This window comes from Dreissena polymorpha, chromosome 4 (genome assembly GCF_020536995.1).
Source record: "Dreissena polymorpha isolate Duluth1 chromosome 4, UMN_Dpol_1.0, whole genome shotgun sequence".
Lineage (NCBI taxonomy): Eukaryota > Metazoa > Mollusca > Bivalvia > Myida > Dreissenidae > Dreissena > Dreissena polymorpha.
In genome coordinates this window covers 110,214,268-110,240,601 of record NC_068358.1, presented here as the reverse complement: position 1 = coordinate 110,240,601, position 26,334 = coordinate 110,214,268, and the positions used below count along the sequence as shown (strand labels likewise).

Below are 26,334 nucleotides of genomic sequence, written 5' to 3'. Positions count from 1 at the left end.
GGTACAAACTTGTACCATATTCGTTTTTGTACCAAATACGGTCCGACAACGCATAGCTTTAGTTACATAAGATAAATCCTGCTCAAACTTCAATAACAAGCCTCTTCAACATTGATTAGAATAATAACACTACGAGTCAATAGATAGATTGGATCGAATATAGCTCTGTCAATTTGCAGGTAAAATGCGCTGCCTAATGTTCCCGTGTGGGTATGTTGAGTTTTTTGCATACTCATCAGTGAACATTTCTGATCGAAGTGCATGGGAACATGGAGCTCAACATTAATAATGAAACCATATTTCATTAGTTATCATGTTTATGATGGAAATAACAAGGTTTTTGTCACACGTATATGATACCACAAATCTTTACTTGGTGTCTAACCCATAATCATGACACGGTTTAATTGTTAAATGAGGCTGCAGCAAAGTAAAAAGAGCCGTGTCATGCACACATTGATCTTATGTCTAATGCGGGTAGCATATATCTAGACTAGGAATCGCACAACCTGCTCAGGAGCCACGCTGTCCGCTTAACAGTCACGCAAGGTTTCCTGGTTTCATTAGCGGACTGGGTAGCTCCTGGCCAAATTGCGCAAATGCGCTAGCCGGTATGGAGCTACGTTTGCCCAATTAGAACCATTTTCGCTGACGCGGCTAAAAGCATAGACGCTTCCGCATATGCAAATCAGTCTACACTTTGAACCGACGTATCGAATTTAAGAACGAGTACTTAAAATTAATAGATGTATATTGAAACTTAAGATTACACCATGACCAGGAGAAAAATTATCGTTACCATCCTACGGCCCTGTAGTAAAGCTACGGCTAAGTAAGTTTCATGATAGAATAATAAGTGTTCAATAAAATAACTTTTTTATTATCAATCGGAAAAAGCAGGAAAGTTGTTTAAAATGTATGTAGCAATATATCTTACATAGATATGTATGTGGTCAAACATTGGTTTTCTACATATGAAACGCTTCCCCAATCAATTATTTGTATAATATTTGCGTTTGCTTTGATCAGATTTTCTGGCAATACAGAGATACATAGAGTTGTGTTCAGAATAATAATTAACATCATCTTTCTAATTTAGTTAAGTAATATTTTGGTTTATATCAGTCGAACTCTGGTTACTCTACGTAACTTAGTTTAACTTTTTGCAGATTTATTATTTCACTGAAGTTAATTTCAGATCAACCAAAGCATTGATGTGAATATTCTGATCCAAAAAATCTGAATGACAAAATGTAAAAAGTAATTATATAGGACGACGATCAATTGAGCTCATTTTGGTTAAGGTTTTAAAAGGGCATTATTATGACTAAATATAACATGGTATTGGTTTATTGACTATTATTCAAAAAGTGTTGATCATTATTTGGATTCACTTGTATTTTAAAGCTTGTACATCACGTTAAATATGTACCAATCGCTTCAGTTTGATTGCTTAGCGGAGTATAAGAAAGTATGAATGTTAGGCTATAACGAGATTTGAAGTTTACAGATTACCACGCGGTAACTCAAAGCAACACTCGTAAATTAAGTGCAGATAAACAGGACAGATGGTGTCGTTGACATTAATGTTATACATAATTTATCGAAAATATGCCCGTTGTGCCCGTTGTGGATATTCTTTTTGTAAGGTATGTGTTTATTATATTAAATAACTTACTTAAAAATTACTCTTCTTTGTGCACATAAATTTTAAAAGACCTGCATGGTCATCATGATTTGACATTTGTGTATTTTTTAAATTAAAATCGGTTATGAGTGGAACTTTAGGCTAATTTGAAATTAAATGGCCGTAGCATATCTATGGATTGTTCACATTGAAAATATATTTAAATGAATTTCACAAGCGACGCGATTTAATCATTCATCAGATAGGAACTTTCATCAATCGTATTTATTTTTTTAAATATTTGAAGCAGGTACATGTACGATAGTATAACCTTTTATAAAACAGATTAAACGTCGATGAAACCCAAAACAAGAATTCAATAGGTTTTCTTGTTAACTTTCTAGTTACATGTGTAAGGTTTAATGAAGTAAACAACGTTTTCATCGGTGATTCCATACAACGATTTTAAAATCGTGTTATTTAATATCCCTCGGCCAAATGCATATGTTGTTTAAGAGCAGGAATAATATTTTGACTTTGAATTAATATACTCGCTTTTAATATTCATTTAGGTATAAGAACAACAAGATTGATTACTTGAATATTGTGACATTTTTTTTCTTAACAATCAATTGCGCACAATTTAAAGATGCCACTAAAATATATCACTTGCTATGGTATACTGAACTACATTTCAAGAGGGCTTCAAAGTAAATGTGTCACCTGTTTTACAACATTCAATATATGAAGAGAAGAATTCTGATCAAATGTTCGAGATGAATCGGTGTTTGTGTTGTTTCATACGATTGCAACTCGTTTTTAATCGTTGAAAGACAAAACATTTGAAAAACGCGCAGTATAAAACTTCTCATGGTCTTATGGTATTTTAGTGATCACCCAGTAAGCCCTTTAGCATAACGCGGACGAAAGCCTCAGGAATTAAGAATCGTTGTATGATATCATCAATAAAAATATTGTTTACTTCACTTAACCTTACACATGTAACTATATGTCTGTATTTGACTATGCGTTTGTCTACAAGCTCTCTTTGAATTGAGTGTCATCCAATAACGTCTCCGTGATAGATTTCATACCTAACAAAAAATACATTATATTAATCAGCACCATATTAACTGTTTCAATTCATTAACTATCCGGTATTCATATTTCGCAAGGACATTTTATCAGAGGGTTATTAACATTTTACCATTATCAGAAAGTATGTCAGCGTTTGACTGGGGAATATGGTATTTAATGAGATTGATATATAACTTTTTTTTATAAATTGTCTACGACATTCTTATTAAAATACAAATCGAAACTAAATGCCAAGCCGTTGGACACTTATTGAAGTGGTAAGTCGCAATTGCTGGGAACTGAAGAAGTAATTTAACATCACAATTACTGTAATTTAGGATCATAGGACTGACAAAATGACATAGGAGTGGTCTCAATCAATCTCCCTGTGTACCTAATAAGATGACAAGGTGCTTCGTTTTATTGAAAATTTGAGTTTCCGATACATTCATTACAGTTCTTCGAATCCAGTTGCCATACCTACCATTTGATTTAGTTTCTGATAAAACTCAAAATTAGATTATTTAGGCATGGGTTTTAACAAACATAGTGATTCATGTTGACGCGTATCTTATATTAAATGTGTTATCCTATTTCATTATATATAATTATATCAACAGTCGCAATTTGTACCGATTGAGCGTCAACATGTTCACTGTTATGTAATGCATACGTACACTTAATTCCATATCCAAAGGTCAAAGTTAAATAACAATTAAGAATAGCTTCGGTTATTCAGTAACCTATAATTTGATTCAATGAAATGACTGGATAGCACATTATTAATTATAAAGTACTAAACCATTGATCTGAATGCGCATCTTTTATGACTGTTGATTGTTATTTTAAACACACCTTCTTAGAAACTGTAATAAACAACACCAACAACAACATCAACATTTATTAGCTATTAAGCATTACAATTGCTTCTAAGCCGAATGCAAAAATACACAAGTGTGGTGACATGGATGATAATAATTATTACATTAAGTAATGGTAGAAGTTAACAAAGATTTGACTGATTTATTACATATTATATATTCCTAAAAGTTTAACATCGATAATAACAGTTTCTGATAAAAATTATCAGATAAAGAATAATACAGATTTGACTGATTTATAACATATGATATTTCCATTTAAAATTGATAACGACAATTGCAAATAAAAATAATGAGATAAAGAATACACCGTTTAGATCTATTCTGAGATAAATAATATACTTAAGATGAATAAAGTTGTGTCTAAATTGTTCCTTAAACAATTTGCATTGTATATATATTTCGAAAGATTAATTATTTCTTTTTTATTTTGTGTTCTCATTAACATATCGAACTTATTTAATGTTGACCATGCTTGATAATATGACTTTAAATATGTTTTTCTGATATCTTTGTATATTGGGCATATTAATAAACAAGGCCATATGTGAAAATCTCTTAATACATATTCAAGTGCTTTGCATAAGCCCGATCGATTAAAATTTAGATAGATAACCTAAATGTTACATCATTCTCACAAGTAATCAAAACAACTATTCACATGTATGTAAACGCGCAGCAAAGAACGGATCTCAATTGCGATCAATTGACCAAACTTAAATGGTTCATCTATAACCATTTTTACACGCCACATTTGAAAAAAATAATTGCAGAGGGTGCCGACCAGTTTCGTAATACAAACACTCCTACTATTTTTTGCTATATTTAAGCGTGTCGGATTTCATAATGAGGCTGAATGTGTAACTGTCTTTTTCTTTGCCATGGAAATGGCGGAGAATACGAGTTATAGGGGTATTCCACAACGACCCGATTCCCCACGATTTGTCCCGATTTCAAATATTTTGAGGTCGGGGACATTCGTAGCTCAATCGGCGAAGGTCCTAACTCATTCGTAGCTAGTCGTGGGCCGGTCGTAAGTAATTACCTGCAACTCGTGAGCTCCCGAAAAATCGTGGCCAGTTTTTAAACGTTAAAGACTGAATTTGATCGCAGTTGACTCGTAACAGCGTCGTAGTGCGTTCTTGGGCGTCGTAATAGAATCGTAGGTAATTCGTGACTCAATCAGGAAATCGGTGATCACGTGATCTGTCTACGAACCAGCTACGACTTTGTCAAGACTCTCACGAGTTCACCCCGAGTGAGGTGCGAGCCCGCTAAGATTTTCGCGATTTAGATCAATATCAATAGATATTGGCGCCTAATTCATGGGTGCGTTCGGTCAAGTCCTAGCGTAGTCGTGACCGATCTGCATCGTTCGTAGTACAGTCGCAGTAGTTTCGTACGCAGCGTAATGTAGTCGCGACCCTATTCGCAAGACTTCAACCGAACCCCACGATTCGTCGTAACTCATTCGTACCAGTGTCGTAACTGAATCGTAGACTGTCATGAGTCGTCCCGATTCAATAAATGTGATAAATCGTAGCGAATTGTTGGATTGATTTCGTATTGTAATAGGGCCATTACCCATTAGCATCAGAATAACTGTGGTCTGAAGACTTAACATCGATAATTGCAAAAATCAAAAATATACATTAGCCGTAAAAGACTATACCTAAATGCCTTTAACTACAATTCTCAAAAGTATGGATGTGTTTGGTTTTTTGTAAATTTTCATAAAAAATCGAACGTGTAAGAGGTGTGTTGAATCAACAATAAGAAAATGCATTTTATTAAGCGAAGTACATGACACTATTTAAATGTTATACTAAGTCTATTTTATATTGAGCACATTTTCTTTTACAGTGAATGATAATATTGTAGAATATAGTATATACATGTGATAAAAAACCGGCTTGGTGGATATGGAACAGTCCGAACTGTCACTGCATGTATATTGAAATCACTTAATAAGTGATTATGCGTGATAAACATACAGCATTTTATGCCATAATTCCAAATTGTTTGCATTTTTACGAAACTTTATTTAAAGCCGTTGTGGCCAAACGAAAATTCTTGTTTTACATATGTTTTTCCGTACACTACCGTTCACTCTGTATACGTAATTACGGAGTTTTATTTCACTGGTACCCGCTAAAGACGTTAAAAGTTTAGTATTAAATGTTAAAAATATTAAAAATGCACAGGTATCAAGCACTTTAAATTATGATTAGACTGGCTAATATCTAAACAGTGTTTAGTTTCGGATTAATTTCGAAGAAATGACTTAAAGTTTTTACAATATGTTTTATTTGTAAGGAAATAAACATTTGAGTATTGGGCGTTAAATTACTCCTTATTATTACGAGATAATTAGGGGAGAGGGGCATTAAACCTCAGATTTATCAATAAACAAGATTATTGATAAATCTTTTATTAAAAACCGCGATAAAATGCGCAAGCGAAGAGTGTCAGAATATGTGCAAACGATTGAATGAAACAAGTACTTTAATCAATAAAAAGTAGTTTATGTATTGACAATTAAAATGGAAAGTATATATATATATAAACTGCTTATTCTGAAGATTTCATCTGGTTTGACGATACCTAGCCAAAATTTCAAAAGCGTTAAGGGTTGAAATCAAATGTGGCGTTGCGACGCACAATTAGAAATGGCTACACGTTTAGCCTCGTTCTTGAATTCTGCGAGGCACGTGACTTCGCGCTTTTGGCTTATTGTGAAAAGGGTCAATTTACGCTCCATTGGTCATTGTCGGCTCGGGTACTAATTAAATGTACCCCAGGTACTCTTAAGTATACTTAAATGTACCCCGGGTACGGAAAATATACTGAAACGTACCCGGGAATTATAACGCTAAATTAGTCGTTGTCGGCTATTTTTTCAAATTAATTATGCTCATATTTATGTCAATATTCTGTAAATAGCCTCTTTATTATGAAAACTACTGCTTGAAAATTTTGAGGACCTTTTTTCAATGCGAATTTTGTTTCGTATTCCGTGGCGCGTTCGACGACATCGGATTTTAGGAGGGATTAAAACTAGGGTGCAGTCTAAATTAGCCGTGTACGTGTTAGTATATTTTCCCTATTTAAGTTTACTTAAGAGTACCCGGGGTGCATGTAAGTAGTACCCGGGCCGAAAATGACCAATCGAGCTCTTTTAACCATCATTCAGTGACCGGAAAAAAAATTCGACATATTAATCTTACGTCTGCTATTTATAAAGATGTCAACCGATGTTCTACACTGTATATCTAACGTTTTCCTTAATATTTATGAAACGTTATTTTAAACGTGTACATAATTACGTTAACCATATATAGGGCTATATACTTAGCGTGTATTTGTTAACACATAACCAAAAATAACCACTCTAATTTACTCAAAACGACCTTGGATTTTGAGTTAATTTTACATTTAGTGTTTTTTATTTGTAAAAGATCTTTTCCAACTATTATATAAAATCTAACAATAACTTAAATGTTGCTCTAAACAGATAAGCACATATTCTGTGTATAATTGAACAATCGATTTCGAATGACTCGACGAGATTATCGTTCTAAACACACCAATTCATATTTGATGCTATGTCATACATTTATGGGGACATTTTTCATTACAAAAGTTTTCATATACTTAGGTTTCGTATAATTACCATAATTCCATACTGTCAGACCACAATCAATGCATGTTGTGAGTTGATTTTTAAAAAGTCTTATGCTACCTGCCGCCACTTTGAAAATATACATCGTTTTATTGGATTATAAATATAAATATTTTTATTGAATGATGAAAACATTGGTACAAATTTCGATTTTCCTCACCCCGGAAGAGCTTCTACCCGGTTCAGGTAATTATGACATTTGCCTACGATCTGTCTCGTTTCCCAGTCCTATTCGAATGACTAGATCGACATTCTGTTTAATGCCTGGGGCATCTCAAATAAGTGGTTATATAATTGTTTATCGCATTTTTTTGTTTTTATTTGATGTCTCTTTATTAACAAGGAATAACCGGTCTCCTCAGAGATTGTTTAAATATGTTTGTCATTTTTTGATTTAAGTCATCACTGTTTCGAAACCATGCAGGGTTTTTCCACATGTTGCAATTTCATTAAACAATTAAATTTGCTTCTTTGCTGAACTAATGCTTTGTTCTTTCACTCAAACTGTTTATTTTTATGAAATTTAGCAAGTTTCTATTGATGTCACTTGTACTTCTAATTGTTAAACATTTGGTTTAGTATGACGTTATTCAATCTAATAGATTTCTTAAGCTGTTGCTCGACGCTTCTGGTGTTTTGCTATTCATCCTGAGGCCCAGGTCGAAGGAGACGTGTTCTTTTGCTATATGTAGCACTGCCTCAAAATTGATTGAACGGCGAAGACGAATCCTCAAATTGATTGCTAGGATGTGGCGTTCATGATTTGTAAGTCATATTCATGTCCCAGATGACTTCATGCACTCGATTAGTCCCACAATTAAGGTAGACAAGATTCTACGCTCTGTTTCATTAATAATATCGTCTACTCCACTTTCACTGTTGACACCGTTTATCTATACCGTCGTGGCAGGTTATGCCATGTGAAAATCTCGTGCTTTGGAAGGATATATAGGCGATCATGTTTTTATATTTTTTCTGATTGTTTTGCATTTTTATTATCTTTATAACTGTTTTTATTATTTGGGGAAATCAAGCTCATAACATATTAAACATTTGAATCCGAAAAATTCACTGATATCACGGACTCTACGCTCCGTGCTGATATCAATTTAAATCAATGTTATTTCGTACATTTTGTTAGAGAAAAATAATGTTTTAAGACCTGTTTGAAGTCTTCATGTTACCTTAAGACTTAAAAAAATCTGTAATCTTAATATCGGTATCGGATTAAAATAACGTTTATATCTAGTGTGTTCATATATTTAAGTTAAAAGAAAGTACATTTTAGACCGTATAATACACACCATAGATGTCTGGATTAAACTATTAATATAACTCTTGATTGTATTTCATACACGCTATAATTCAAAAAAGTAATACTTCACTTAAATGTGTTGTATAATACTGCAGCAGTTCAAATTTGGTACGTACTGTTTCCTTTTTTATATTCAAACCATTGAATTGTTTAGCATATCATTTCATTTATTTAAACCTGGACTCAAATTAATTGTTATTGTGCAATAAAGGTTTAAATATTGACTAAAGTAAACTCTGTGTTTTATGTTCATATTCACTGAATAATTGAAAGTGACTTAGAGATTAATTCATATTAGCGGATTAAATATAATGTTACCGTTGAGTTTCGTAATTATGCTGTTCATTCAGCTGAAGAAAGTACAAATACCCGATAAAGTGTCTGAAATAAATCACTGAATGTTTAATTGAGTATGTGTGCATTAAATCGTCATAATGGAATATGAATGCTCTGGATTTTGGATATGGAGGTGAGTTTGTCCGCCCAATGTTCAATTTAAGCAGGTTTGTATCTATAATGTATCACACGCCAAATAAAGTAATTTATCAACGATGTTATTTTTGATTAATTTATGTAAATGAAGCTCCCTCCCTCCCTCCATTTATCCATTTATCCATCCGTGCATCCATCCATCCATCTATCCATCCACTCATCGATCCATTCATCTGTGCATCTATCCATCGATCCATTTATCCATCCGTGCATTCACCCACCCATCCATCCATCCATCCATCCATCCATCCATCCATCCATCCATCCATCCATCCATCCATCCATCCATCCTTCCATCCATCCATCCATCCATCCATCCATCCATCCATCCATCCATCCATCCATCCATCCATCCATCCATCCATCCATCCATCCATCTATCCATCCACCAATTCATCTATCCTTCTGTCCATCCATTATCAATACATCTATCGGTCTATCATATATCTTTATACCTGTTTATGTATACAATATCCTATTTCCAATTAAATTTACATTTTCATTGTGTAAGTGAATATTCTGACGAATTTGCGCTTTTAGCTGCATGAAATATTTTTAACTTTCGTACAATATCCTATCCGACGGAGAGTGTTTTGTGTTTGAGTCACGTCGTTTCTTCGTAACTACTGGAATATTGTGTAGACTTTTCTGTCAATAACTATAGATTAGTTGAATGTTTTGAAATTATTTTCTTATAATGCTATTTAGTTTGTTAGTTGAATGGTGATGCAATGATGTTAAAATGGTATATACCTTACGTTCTCAATAACTAAGTTTGTGTAAAAAGTGTCGTTTGAGCTAAGAAAAAGATAAAACCCCAAGTGCTTTTGCACTGACTGTACGCGATTGTGCGTTGGTAATGTACGTGTGTGTTTGTCTAGTGCATTTGTTATGTGTGTCACTGTTTGGCATTTGGTTCATTGCCGTAAATAAATTACCTTATTTTATAACAAGATTGCTCTCCGATTGGTGCAGATGAAGTTGCACTTTGTGCGCATTTAATTTGCTCATTCGTTATAAATACGAAATGATTGTATAGATATGAATCAATGCAAGTCGTAGTTTCAAAGCATTTAATGCTTAAATTACTTCATAGTGGGCACGATAATTTTATTTTTATTTCTTTGTTTCAATACCGTGTCTTTTTGAGCTTCCCGTACTGTATTTTCCTTCTATTAAATGCTACAAGAACGCATACAAAAGTGAACAATCGATACTTAGGTGACACATGTTTAATAAAAATATAAACATCCATATTTTACTACCTATTCGCCTCAACGTTTTTATATAGATATAGTTTCATTGTAAATGTACCGTCACAAGCCGGGTATACGGAAACTTTGATAACGGATGGCACTTCGATAACAGAGAACAACAAAAGTCACGCGCGAGAGGAGAGTTCTTCAGCTTTTTTGCACGTATGTTCTGTTCATTCGGTTTTCAGACAAGGGATATTGTTTGGTCGATTAATGGTACAGCGCTTCGTATTGCGAAGAACGAAATTCGCAGAAAAAACGGTGGACTGAATAAAAAACGATACAATCCCATCGATAACCAGCATGAATTGGATGATCAGTACTTATTTCAACAAAATAAAATACTTAGAAATAATCCAAGAACGTTCTTACTTTTCGAAAGAAAAGTTCAAAATATCCATAAACGTTACAACAGTTTGCATTTTAGCTTACTAACGTATTTGAGAAAATTCAAATGTTTAAAGAGTCGGATACCAACTTTTCATGGACACTTCTTTAATCGATCATCTCAATTACAATGTCACTTCTATTCCCGATTTGTCGACACTTTTTACCAGATATAACACGCTCTTTTTAGTGAATCAGAAATGCAGAATTCGCTGTGTAATACTGTTATAGTAAGCAGGCAATGGGTAAAAAATGTTTGTACTGAAGTAAATTAAAAACGAATAACCGAAAAAAATTCTTATCCCTTTGTGAATATGCTTAGGAATTTGTATAAATTAAAAAAAACAAATGTGAAACTAATTCGATATGTCTGATAAATACCGTCTATATGACCATATATTTTCAATTTTCGAGTGACCCAACGGCCGGATCTTCGCATAGTACACGAGCTTAAACAATCTTAACTAACGATCCTTGTAGCGAAACGGTGGATCTAAAGCATGTATAATTATGCCCTTATAAAGGTAATATAGTCACTTACTCATATAATAGATCATATGTCACGAAACATCACTCTGCTACGGTGGCATAAAGGGGACATAGGTCATATTTTATTTAACAGTCTATATGACGTGCGCACGTCATAGTTATACGTGCGCACGTCATAGCCTTGACGTGCTCACGTCATAGAAATAGTTAAATACTATAACATAGAAAATATTTTATCCCATTTTCACCGCGACATTGACGGTATAACACGTTGTGGAATATACTTGCTTGTATTCAACACTGTGGAATATACCTGTCGCGTGCACGGACTACTTTTTAAATGACGTCATGCGATATGCGCTAAAATAAGGTCGATATTGTATGGTTCATTGATCGAATTTTAAGGTCACCCATAAGAAGAAAATGTGCATATTTTGCAGAAATATATATATATGACATATTCATCAAAAGAAATGTTGAAATAAAATATAAAATTACACGATTTTTGTTTTATTATTTTTTTATTTATAATTACTTTACCACTAAATGATTTTTCACTTAAGCTTCAAAATTATACGACCTTCAACCTTTAAATCTAGTCATATGACATATTTTTTCGCCATCCGTATAATGAATCAGCTGATTGATGGCGTCATAAAATGACATACTTATTGCGTCATTTTCCCCATTTTTTTGACGATTTATTATAAACGCGACTTATTTCACATGTTTTCTACATGTACTGTATGTCGACATATCTGAATTGTCAATTGATCACATTTTCCTTATTTCGTGTAATGTGCATTGTTTATAACCAAAGCATATAGATCTACTTTTGTCATTTAACTTAAATATTAAGAATGTACAACAAGCCATACAAATATCGAACAGTTCATGAATAATCTGCTATGTTTGCTTTCCTATTTAATTCACGTTAGGCATAGAGCTGTGTGAAGTATAAGATGGTAAAAATAGCACCACACTGGAATTGGGAACGTCCCATTTTGTACACGGGTATTTTCTACTCATTTATCTGTTGTGTACTGGAATGTTTTCCATTCTTTGTGTATTTATACATGTATATTAAATTATTTTTTCGTACAATAAGGGCATTGCCATAGATAAATAAAATATTGTGCAAGTTTAAACATAATTATGTTTGTATGCAGAAACTGCAAATGCAACCGAGTTTACCAACGGCTATTATTAGATAAACTGCTCCGGTTCATTTGAACAGCAGTAATGTAATGTACATGACGTAGCGTGTGACGAAGAAGAAAGTTTATCGCGTTCATAAACTCATTTGAATAAAGTGATAGAATCGCATAAGGGTCTTTATTTAACTATGCTAAAATAATTATTAAAGACCCTAGATGCAAAATCGCCAATTATTGAGTTAAATGGATTATTAGATGGATTTTAAAGGATAATTAAAGGTAAGATACTAGTTCTTACGTGTTTTGATTTTTGTTTGTACTTTTGTCGTTCCCTGTTTTCGGGGAAATTATTTTAACATGGGCGCCATTGATGCATCGGATCACACACGGCATACCCATAACATTATATAAAAGACACATTCTGCGCGTCCTTAAATTCGTCATACGAAGTCGGAAAACGTATTGCCCTGTATATTTTGTCAAATAAAGTGTCAGTCGCTGCAATGGTCTGTTTACTCGTCAAAATTGTCAAGGTCGTCGATAGCTAAAGAAACTTCAGCGTACAGTTTATTTAGTATTGACAGACCTGTACAAAGTCGCGCCAGTCAAAAATCATAAAAAGCGACATTTAAAGTTATGGTAGCCAGAACTAGGTCGTCGATGGTGTACATGTATGTTGACATCGACAGCATTTTGTCAGGAGCAATCGCCGCCATATTGGATTTTGATCATTTTCTTTCGAAAATAAAATGAATTATAGTAAAGTAAAATCATCTTTTCGCGATCGTATTGTATTAAAATTCGCATACTGCGTAAAATTGAATGTAGGCATATGGTGATATTTTTACTTGTTTTACAGTTTGTGTGTGAATTTTTTAAAGACTATTTTGCGTACCAGAACAAATACATGTATATCACTACGCATGGTTACATTTGTTAGATTTTAAGCGCCTTTATGACTGAATTAAAATTATTGTAAAGGTTATTAGATCTATTTATGTTAAATGTCACGTTGAAAAAAATCAAATGGGATAAATAGAATACTAGGATTAGCTTTGAATACAGAGAAGTTTATGTTGCTCGGCTCGAACACCGAAAGCGCTCGCCAAGGCTCGCGCTTCCGGCGTTCTAAGCCTCGCAACATAAACTTCTCTGTATTCAACGCTAACCTAGTATTCTCTATATATTCAACTATTTCTATGACGTGCGCACGTCATAACTATGTCCGATGTATGCCGCCGTACTCTGCTTAAACTGCCACTTAAAGATAAATATCAGCAGCGGTTCGAAATTCTTTTACCTCAACCAATAAAGTGATTTAGGGTCAGTTGAATCGCACTTCGAGCTTACGTTATCATTGTGCAAAAGTAAGTGCTCCCTATGAGCAGAGCTCAAGATTGTTCAATGCTCTTATTAATTATGTGGCTACGAATTAGTATCGTCTTGATGATGCGATTCTAATGAGCACAAACGACATGGGATTTTATGAAGAACAAAGCTGTATTTGCCTCTTAAAGATCCCGTTATTTAGAGCCCTGCTATAAGTTAAATTAAACACGATCTAGTTGATCCACATGATCCGTTGTATTTTCATCTCAATTTGCCACTTAAAAAATTCATTATGTAGTCAATAATTTCCGGTAGTCACGTGAAATATACAGTATTCCTTGAAAAATAAAATTAAATTTTATTTAAAAATGGAAATTATTATATTAATATTTTTAATTAATAGCAATGTGATTTTTGTAAACGAACAATGCCATTGGTTATATTTAACATGTGTTTGTAATTAAGTTATGCATAGATTCCCAATGTGTCGCTTGATTGTGCATATTGATTCGTACTTCAAATGTTTGGTAATAATAACCATAATATACATAACATGCATTTCAGGTAGAAGAGTTTTGCCCAATTTGTTGAAAGTCTCTCTGTTATCCGAAGTGTCCTTTATCGGAAATTAAAGTGTCAGCAACTTCATGAATGCCACCTATTAAAACATGCCATGTCGTTGTTTATATTTTATTAAATACTATCAAAATTTCAATATTTGAAGCACAGTTATTACTCTACATGCTGGAATATGGAACAAATGCATGCAATATTTCAAAGTAGGTTTATTTTGTTGAAATGTTAATTGTTTATCCAGTGAATGCTGTTTTCCGACCAAATTTTAAATTTTTTTGGGGGTGAAAATCTACCATTCTTCCGTGAAGTTTTTCTTCCCAATAGAAAAGGATACACCATTTATAAACTCGAGCATGTGCCTTGTCTAAAAACTTATCTTTAGGATAAAACTTTAAACACAAATGAAAAACTTACCTCTAGCGCGTGGCTTTTGTTGTTCTCTGTTATCGAAGTGTCATCTGTTATCAAAGTATCCGCATTACCAGCATCCGTCAGCCTTTCGATATATTTATAACGTCTGTTTCTTGAAAGCTTTAGCGAAATTCAAATCAATCAAGTAAAATACTGATGTAAGAGGTTCCTTATTTGGTAATTGTAATTCCATTAATCTAACTGTACAACACCTCACGTAATTACCATAATTGATAGCTAAAGGCTACGAATCGCGCTATTTGCAATTCAAATCGATAGTGGAAGCCTAAACTAAAATTATATATAATAGCACTTAATTGATGAATCAAACTATATCACTGGGAATTGTCTGCCATTTGAAGCACTGTTGTGCAACTTAGTTAACTTTTAAGCAACGTTTTCTGCTAAGTAAAACTTGTACAAACATATTGTGACTATGCATTTATTTATTTTGTATTAAACAAACTGTTGCATCTTTTAAAACATTTAAAAATGTGAAAGTCTTAAATAACAGTTACAGAGGGGTTAATCATGTGATAGTCAAGATGGCGACGTCCATACTTAGACAGTTATTTTTCGCCGTTTTATACCCTTTAGTACTTCTGGTTATTTTTTAAATGACCCTTACTTTCCAGCCATATCAGTAAAAAGGTGATAAGCGTTTATTTCCTATTTGAATTCGCTTTATATCTCGACTTTACTCGCCGCAAATTTTCTAAGTAGCCCTAATGAGGTCATCTCGCTAAGAAATTTCGCACCGAGTAAAGTCGAGATATATAGCCAATATTACTTTGAAATAAAATCCAATAACTATATTCCTATTATGGCTGAAAAGTGAGCGGAATTAAAAATTATAATACAAGTAATAAAGTCTATAAAACGATGGAAAATACCTGCCTCGGCATGGACGTCGCCATCTTGTTTGTCACGTGATTACCCCCTCTGAGTTATCAATTCATTTTGTATCGAGTGCATGTAAGCAATATCGCGATCGCGTCTCTTGGAACATACTAAAAAAACAGCATCCTTACAAGCGACTATGTTTATTAAGAGGCCTAAATGAGGAAAATTGACGAAATTGATTTAATCATCATACATTTTGACAGGTATATAAAAATGCATGTTCCTGCTTTGCATATGTTTCTCGTTTCTCTGGTATACTATTAATTTACTGTTAAATCATAATATAGTTCAACTGCACAAGCCTGTCTTTGCGATTCTGCGATGCAGTCGGAGTCATACCCTTTCCTAAAAAATCGCATTTGTTTAGTAAAATTTTACGATGGTACTGGTTATGTATAGTGTGCTTGCATTGAGCGGAATTTGAAGTGGCCTTTTCATGTTTTGGTAAATTGACAAAATTAAAAAAAATGTTTCACATTCGCAAATTTTCGTGCTATTTATGATATTTGTAAGAAAACAGTAATACCTAACATTTACCATGCTCTAAAATTTCCATTATATGCATCTTTTGACAATTAAAAACCTTTAAATTTTAAAGAGCTGCTACGCAAAACTATTGAATAATTTGGAGAGTTGTGTTGTTGTCGTTATATTTTGTGATACTAAGATGATTCCTTAAATAAAGTATAAAATACATCACTCATTGTATGAGCACGGATGGCCAATTGTTTTGACTCTAGCTTTTTAGATCTCATGCTTAGATTGATCAATTCAAAGCATGTAATGACACACTTTTTAAAAAGCTGCAATCTATGAAAGGTCCCTGAAAGATTGATAGCGATTTTACCACTATAACATAGTATTTATATTAAAGAATATCATACCTTATCAGAAGTCGATGTGGCTCTTTAAGTTATTAATGCATGCTACTTTTCCTTGATATTCTCGTATTGGCATCGTGATAATATGGTATTTTGGTTAAACTTGAATATAGCGATTTACACAAAGCAATAATCATGGTTAAGTGTTTTGTTTTAAAGAATAAATGTTAAACAATTTTTTGCATGAAATCCATATGAGTCAAAATTACAGAATACAATTGCTTCATTTTTGCAACTCCCTTGCATGGTTATCATCAAATATAAGCTCTGCGAAAATATCCTTTCGATAGTTACATGTGCATTTAATGATACATACATGTACGTGAGTTATGCATTTTAGCTTTGCAGAGGAGAAAATCTGTATCATTATTAACTCGTCTGAAGCGTTGGTCAATTCAGAGCCGTAAGATTACACTCAAACATGGCACACGCATACTGAGTTACTATAACAGAATAACCAGTCAACGGCTTATTTTTTATAACTCTACTGTATGCTTTTCATCAAAGATAAGTTCTGCGCAAATTCCCTATAGATAGTAAAATTTGTATAAAAGGCTACATAATTAAGTAATTTATTTTAGCTTTTTGGTGGAGAACATCTGTAACATTATTAACTCGTCTAAAGCATTCGTTGGTCAATTTAGACTCTCTCGATAACACGCAAACATGGGGCTTGGTATATGGATCAGACAGCCAGATCCATTATGCTAGTTTTGCATTTGCATACGCGCCAGGGCAAAGTTCTCTGGGGGCTTATGTAATAATTATATTTATATAACATATTTCGAGGGGGCTACTTGCCATTCTGATTCGTTAATAAAATCCCTAAAACGAGACTTTATTAGGCATCATATCCGAATGTTAAGCAGCTTTCATTAATGTAATTGAATTAATTAATCAGTTGAAGCCAAGCTTATTACGAAGTAGACAAATGTCAGTATGTGATGAGAATGCGTATTCTTTTAAATACGTTTTGTAGATAATCAACGATCATCCGTTTGATGCAAATATATAAACAGTGCACAACTAATATGAGTGCACAATGAGTTTAATTTATCCGTTCGTATTGCACGTCAGTAATCTCATTGTATGTGCATATCCATTATCTGTACGCATGTTGTTGTTTTTTCATTTTCCCGTTCGCCAAGACAAACACATATAAATTAGATGCATTTACCTTGGTATTGAATTCATTGAAAGGCATCAACAGAAAAAGTCAGTAAAAATAAGTGTTGTTAATTATCATTGCAGGAGCGGAATATGGGACATATTTGCTTATTGATCTGGTCGTGTGAAATATTGAAATGCGTGCCTAAAAGAAAATAGTAAGTGATTGCTTGTTAATTATGATTTGGTGTTTGGACATTGTATGTATCATTGATTTATATGTAATACTCTACGTTTTGCAGATTGTTTTTACGATGAATTGCATACAATAATTTAAAGTATCGGATTCACCAACAGTAAACAGACACATGCTGATGTTATTATTTCTTTGTTTTCGTTATAGGCTTGTAAAACGTTTCCATTAAGTGTGTTTACGGCAAAGTTAACTACGTTAATTTGAAATATCATGTAGTAATTGATGCGTTTTATATGAAAACTTCTTTAAGCGCATTGTTGTTCATGTCGTTAACACCAATCTTCATGTTTCGCAAAAAGGTTTTGTAAAGCCTGTATTACTTGTGTGTTCTATAAAATAAGAAGTTCAAGCAATACTGTAGAAAAGTGACACGCACATGACAACCTATTTTTCCAGATATATTCGTTGTTATATAAAATCATCATCGATGTATCATCAACAATTATTATCAACAGATATACTTTGTTTTAGACTCAACATGGTAAAGGCAATAGGCAATTCACATTATGTAATTGAGAGTATTTCTGTCAACTGATACAATGAAATACAATGAAAGTAGTGCATCCAAGTGAACAGATTGTCAATAATTTGACAATGCATGACAACGTATGAATAATACTGCCAATAATTATGGGGTTTCCCAACAGTATACCCGTCTTTGGTAAATGAATAAGTATCTTACAACAAGAGGGCCAATATGGCCCAAGTTCGCTCACCTTTTTCACAAGGCCTTGATCATTGTTTACCGGTAGTTGAAAATTCAGTTTTCTAGAGCATTTAAGATTGGTTCTCTTCTTTTTATTTTTGCAGTGTGAGCATATGACTAATTCTGATTGAGTACTGTCCATTTGCATGGGTTTTTTGCAATGCAAATATTTGCAAGTAATGCTAATATTCTACATGTGTTTACAAGGTTTTTGTAAGCTTTGGACCTAGAAATGTGGCCTCTAGAGTGTTTACAAGGTTTCTCTATAGCCAAATAAGGAATACTGCCCCGCCCACTGACGGCCATGCTTTTCAACGGACCGAAATCACTTTTGAACTCAACCAACATGTCATCAAGAAAAACATTTTGACAAAGTTACATGAAGATTGGGCATAACATGTGACTTCTACAGTGTTTACAATGTTGTTTTTCGACCTAGTGACCTAGTCTTTGACCCAGCATAACCTAGTTTCAAACTCGATAGAGGTTTCATTGGGACAAATCTTCTGACCAAGTTTTATGAAGATCGGACTAGAAATGTGGCCTCTAGAGTGTTTACAAGGTTTCTCTATAGCCAAATTCGGAAAACTGCCCCGCCCACTGGCGGCCATGTTTTTCAACGGACCAAAACCACTTTTGAACTCAACCTTCATATCATTAAGACAAACATTTTGACAAAGTTACATGAAGATTGGGCATACAATGTGACTTCTACAGTGTTTACAAAGTTTTTCTTTATGTTGACCTGGTGACCTAGTTTTTGACCCAGCATGACCCATTTTCGAACTCGATCGAGGTATCATTGGGGCAAATCTCCTGACCAAGTTTCATGAAGATCAAACAAAAATTGTGGCCTCTAGAGTTTTAACAAACCAAATGTGGACGACGGACGGACAGACGACGGACAAAGACCGATCACAAAAACTCACATGAGCAATCAGGTGAGCTAATAAAAAAAGCACACCCTTTGTCGTGGTATTTAAACACTAATTTAGTTCATATGGCACTGATTCGTGTTATTGTTTGTTTTTTTATTCATCAAAATGTTATCTGTTTTTCTTTAAATCGTATGAGCATTTTGTTCATATTATTTTTTTTTAAATTCATTTTACACATTTATACAGCGCCCTTTTTTATACTCGAGATGTGCGTTTAAAGGCGCTTTACAGTTTTTCCCTGATCACTGGGTCATAAGTCGTCCGTTAACATCTTGATCAATGAAAAGCGATTCAAAAGTGTATTATTTTACCGATTTGCATGGGTGATGAAAATCCTTCAAAACAGATATATGCTTTGCTCATTTTCTAAGCCAGGACTAAGTCATTATTATTGTCCATACCTACGACAAATATATTTTTTAAATTGTCACTTTGCGAAACAAATCACTTACAACCGTTAATGCACCTAATCATGTCAAACTTTTTAAGCAAATACAGACGTAATAGTGATGTCGGATCTTCGATTTGATGCATTGGTTTCGCTATTGTTTTCATTGGCTTTTGTAAAAATGGTATGCGTTTGTACATAGATTGGTTGACAAAAGTAAACAATCACATGTAGATCGATGTGTTTTTTTGTTCATATTAAAATTTCACTGCATGGAACATTTATTGATTGCCTATCTTCAATGTAAACACTTTATCAATTCTATTCTATTATACATATGTTATTTATCCTGTCAATCAATAATTGAATATCCCGACGCTCGAATTCATATTTTGCATTGTAATGAGATTTGGACTATATTAAATTAAAAATCGATTATTGATCAAATATATGTACCTTTCGATTAATTGATTAATTTTTAATCAGGTTTTAAACACACAATATACAAGTTATCATTCAAACTTACATAACAATTTTAACTAAAAGTATTTGTGAAATAAAAAGTATTTGTGAGATTGCTGCTGATCTAAACCTATGGTATAAAAGCTGTCATATACATAAACTGAAATTAGATTGAACAATGAAAATGAACGCATAAGTGCGATAAGACAAAAAAAAGTCTTCAGAAAGCGTATCACCACAGATTTAAAGGGAACAGATCAGCAACTGCCTCATACATAAAATATGATTTAATGATACTCTAATGGTATATATAATATTGCTTGATTATCACAGTTAAACATGTCACATATATTTGTTATCACATATTTTCAGCAAATACTAGTAATTTGATATATTATAGAAACAAATTCACGGCTTTAGAGGAACTTAGTATGCAAAATGAAATAACTTATACATTAAAGTGTAAAAACCTAGGATTGCATATGAAAGCTCGTAAGCTTATTTCCAATGGGGTCCAGTTTAGCTTATACTTATTATAGTATAATACACACTATGAACAATAAGTCCATGATAATTTGAGTATACATGTAAGTTGTTACAATCATGTTTCTATAATATATTTGACATAATGACTACAGCTCTAAACAGCTAATTTGAACTTATGTTTATTATCAATTTTCTTTATTGTGTCTGGCAAAGCATTCCAATCACTAATTGCGCTGTAGTAAATGATATCATTTCCTTTTCCATGGCATTTGGGCACTCTAAAACGGTATGTGCTTGCCCTTGTTGAATATGAATGGGTATCTTTCACAAATACATAATTGTCTTTCAAGTATGATGGACACTTGTCTTTAACAATTTCAAATACATGATTCAGTCTTAATTGCTTATTTCTATTCTCAACATTTAGCAATGACATGTCTGACAGGTAACATTGGTTAATACTTTCTCTAGGACCCATTCCATATATAAATCCGACAATTTTATTTTGACATATCTATAATGTTTCTTTTAGACCTTTATTTAAACTTGGATACCAAGAGGAACAAGTATAGGCAATGTGACACTGACCTTGGCAGAATATAAATATTTTCTAGTCCTTGTATCTAAAGACTTTGCATTTCTATACATAAATTAAAGACGAGAATTTAATTTGCTAACAATGTTGTTTACGCTATTTTCACCAGATAATGTGTTATCAATACTAACACCAAGATTTTTGACAGCAGTTGTGGGTTCAATTGTATGCCCATTGCATTTAATTTTAAAATCTTTCAGTTGTTTTAATTTTCTCTTTGGTCCATATACAGTACATTCAGTCTTCCCTAAATGTAGGGATAATTTATTGTAAACTAACCAATTTGAACATGAATCCATGACTCGGTTTAATTTTTCAGATATAACACGTGGATCTTTGTGTCCATACAAAAAAGCGCTAGTTTAACATTTATTCTGAAATTGTAAGCCATCCTATCGAATATAAACTATGAAATTCATTCCAATCGATCAACGGATGTTTTGAAGATGAAGCAACGTTTGAAGTGTACATACATTTTTACAGACAATACAAATATGTTAAATATTTAAGCCTCAATTTGGATGGTTAGTGCAGCGGGAAGGAAATGTCTTTTGTCTTTAAAAAATATATATGGTTTTTATACAAATGATGCATAATCGTATGATACAATGATGCACACTATGCAAGGCGCATACATTGCTAGATGCAAGCTGTACTGGAAACTAAACATTGTTTGGTTTCGTTTGAATGTTAGTTACTGGATGGAACATTTCGGAAATGCTGCTTAGTTTAAGGATGAATTTGTTTAAGATAATTCACAATTATTCAATAGTTTTATAATTCACTGGCATTCGTAGCATTCTTTAATTATTTAATTACAATTGAAAATCGTATAGTTTTACAGTCGCTGCTCAACCGTTCATATAATAACATACATTATGTTTTGTAGCAATCATTGCCTACAAAATCAACATAAATACCGTGAAATACCATGAATTAGTGATGTAACTTTCATAAACGCCTTAATGTTCACTCTGTGTCAAAACCGTTATTATAGCTCGACGTATGTGTAATGCATATTGAAACTTTACATTAACTCGTGTTGTTTCTTAAATTCGAGACCATACAAGCAACATTTTTGAAATTTGTTTAACATTAGATTGCCCTCGTAGATTATTAAGTTCAGTTAATGAAACGTTGACAATTTATGATTTATGAAGGCTGTTTTGCAGATACACCATTCCTCGCAAATGAAATTTCGCATACAGATAAAGTGAAAATGAGTGATGCTTGAAAGATAACCTTCATGAAAGAGTCCGTTTTCTGTCCCTGAGGTATAAACATGTATCTGTAATTGATTTATTTCTGATAAAAAATAATGAACATGGAATAAACAAATTTTTCTTAGAAATAAAAACGCATTCAATTAACCATTTGTGCCTAGTTATCTTAGACATGTTATGTATGAATTGTATTTTAATTTCCGTTCTGATGTTTAGCTTTTAATTAGAGCGAATTAGGTTAACGTTCATAAAAACATCGCATACAACATGTCATTTGATGAAAAATGATCACATTAAAAAGTATTTGTTTGTAAACACCATGTGATTGGTTGTAATACTGATGAATGCATTAATGACATATATTAACTATGCTCTTTTATATGTGCATTGTATTTGGTTTGTCGCTTTTATGTTTCAAAATATATACATTTTCGATGCATTATTCGTCTGGTACAAGTGCGCCCATTAAATATAATAAGGTTCTTTTATTAAGATAAACACTCGTTCATTAGTAAATGACATGTAAACTTTGGGGAAATACCCAATATTATATGAACATGTGTTTAAGCGAAATGTTGACATGGTTGTGGGTGTAAAAGAAATACGAGTACCATGTCAGTAACGGCATAGAATTGGTCGTTTTTTAATTTTATTAAAGAAAACAACTTTCATGAAATTGTTTATTATATTTAATTAAGTGTTTTCTCATTCTTTTTCATATTTATGTACTTTTTTAAGATCGAGAAAATAAAATGTTAAAATACAAATCGTAAATACTCGCTGTAGCATAATTATTTATGCTAGTGTTATACCACCGTGCTGCGGTCAAATGCAATTAATGCATCAGATACTTATCAGTATGTGTATAGTTAAAGTAAGCATTTCGTAAAAATTAAAAAAATGTTGACGTCTATAAATAAGGACAATATGAAGTTTACTTTTATAAAATTGTCGTATTTAGTATGTGTTACACTGTCAAAACTATGTTTAAAAAAATAGTAATTTCAAGATCAGATGGCGCCCATTATTCAGCCGTTTTGTGAACATTGATTTCAAAAGTGCCTGCAACTCGTTGCAAACAATTTCTTCCAAAAGCAAATGCTTGATTACGCGTTGACAACAATGTATATAAATTGAAAGCATCTTTTAGAGAGTTAGAAAAAGCAAACAGAGTAACCACTATTAACATAATTCATATACTATTTACGGGTTAACAGCAATATTTGATATACGTGAGTTAGTTTTGTCACAAAATTTATCGCAAAGAATACAATCCTGCCAAATTAATTCATCGCTTGGCGTTTTTAACGTTCTAAATTGTATCAAATTTAAATAATGTTTATTAACCAAACGAAGCAGTATTTAAAGCACGTGTGTACGTCTTTAGTGATGTTTTGCTTCCTTACTTACAATGTCCTTCTACGTTGTTACTAAAAACATTTTAGTAAAACACTTGGTTCATACAAATAATGTAATCCCGTCGTGTCTTGTTTAAGAATTGTTATGGCTGAAAATACAATCTGAGTTCGCCCTCGTAAGTATTTGAAGTGAAGCAATCTTTTTATGCTGATCGTTTTAATAGATATTCTTTTGTTGTTAATCTGTATCGATGTGCACTAGTGTTATGTGTAATTAATTTAATAACATAGTATCCCGTCGCATCGCAAGCAATTATCGTTGTTAGTACTTTCAATGAAAACGAGCTGAAAATATTGTTTATGTTAAAGATAGGAATGTTTTCAAGCAACGTATTGTATTGTATGTATTATCAGTTAGAAGCATATATTGGTCATGTGTATTGTTTTATTAGTTGTCTTTATATTGGAATACTGGCTTTTCAATTACTATAGTGTGCTATATAGAACTAATGTCAGCAAACCGAACGCAAGTCTTCAAATTCCCACATGACACGTTTGTTTTAATCGAGCTACAGAATCAAACTGTACAAAGCGCAATGTATTAACATTAGTTTCGAAATCGGTAAGCGACCATACAAATTAGTAAAATACATTTCTATAACATATATGTAAAAAAACGATGATTCGTCACGCCATGTCAATATATCATTTTAATTATTTTACTATGTTGAGTTTCTTTCAAATTGACCGCTTACCTTGCGCATGCATAAACATGTGTCTTATTTATCATAGTATGTGCTTTGTTGCATGTGGTGAAAGTCTCGCATATCAGTTAATGTGGATGGCAGTAGAAGGTATAAAGTCACCGCCTTCAATACATTTAAATTTATTTTGTTGTTTGTTGTATGCGGTATGATTCCATAGACTTTGCCTCAGCTATATCAGACTGGATTGGGAGCGTTGATTTCTGTAGTATTTCGCAAAGTCGGTGAAATAATATCATACAAATGTTCATTGAGATTGATTGTTGCTGATTAATCTTCCACATAAACGCTCTTCAAGTTCAATAAATATTATAATAAACACGAAACATGTAATAACCTAAACGGGCCTCGCCCGCAACAATAAGAAATTGTGACCTATCTGCACGGTTGTCTAGCGTGTATGGACTTACTTTTTGACTGCAAAACGCGACGTCTTAGATACCATAGGCAGTAATATGTAAGAACAGGAAAAGTTCAGGTTATCAACCAAAGAGTGTAATTCATAAATGATATTAGCCCTATCGGGTTGATATTACATCAGGAAGTCATCTGGGGAAATGAATCAATAATTTATAATAAGGCCATACCATTATCGACAGTATTGTGTGTACAATGACCAAACATTAGTTTCGCACAATACACAAGTAATCGTCCAATGGACAATTCATAGTTTCACTCAAACGAGGACATAGTATATTCAGGGAGTCTTTTATTATGTATACATAAAATTACAAACAAAGTTTATAATTAAGTTATCTCTAAATAATAATTTATTGAGGCGTAATCCAATTTATTACGGGAATACTGTCACAAACATAATACGAATATACGAATTATTCAGCTTGGAATGCAATTGCGTAGGCATCATAAGAAATAAACTACCACAATAATGTAAAAGGTACTGTCAATTGAACAGAATTAACATAATTATTATTGGTAATTTTGTTTCGTACGGGGTTCAGTCTGGATCAAGACAAAATATTTATTTCAAACGAACAAGTAGCATTTAATGTAGCTTCATGTGTAGTTCATCATTGCTATGGAAAGATTAAATTGCGTAGTAGATCGAATATATATTTATATAGACAAGAACGTAAACTGTACTTGATGCATTTATACTTTTTTCCAGTAGCACGTTTTTATTGGAAATCAATATTTTGTTAACTGTTAGAATACAACAGGTGACGTTCAAGTTTAATCGTTGTGTAACATTCTATGTATTCAAAAAGCTTTAAGCGTTCACATGCTGATGCGTTGAACTCGTTTCACGAGCGTCTCTTTGTAAACGTTTCGGTTTCAATGAAGGTAAGTCACTTACCGTTTTGTTGCCGTTTATTCATTTTCGTTGTAATCATCTTTCACATTAAGACGTTTATTAAGTTATGTAAACTTAATTTACATAGAACATATCCATGGTCTAGCGGTACTATATAAGACGAAACTTAAAGGTTTAAATGTTCGATACACTGTTAAGTCATAAGACAGGACCGAGACGCAGTGTAGCAGGTGTTTCACGCCGTAAGGACTAAATCAAAAATCTGAATCGTGACGCAAAATTGTCTACACAATGCAACTGTTATCGTATCTG

General features: G+C 32.9%; 1 protein-coding gene across 1 annotated transcript in view; it reads left to right on the top strand.

Moving 5' to 3' along the window:
- The first annotated feature begins 1,502 nt into the window (after positions 1 to 1,502).
- LOC127878969 (cAMP-dependent protein kinase type II regulatory subunit-like) overlaps positions 1,503 to 26,334 on the top strand; it is an 84,530-nt gene continuing 59,698 nt past the window's right edge. Inside the window, exons 1-2 of the mRNA XM_052425535.1 lie at positions 1,503 to 1,649; positions 17,715 to 17,788. The gene's annotated coding sequence lies outside the window, so the exon portion shown is untranslated. The remainder of the gene's footprint in view (positions 1,650 to 17,714; positions 17,789 to 26,334) is intronic.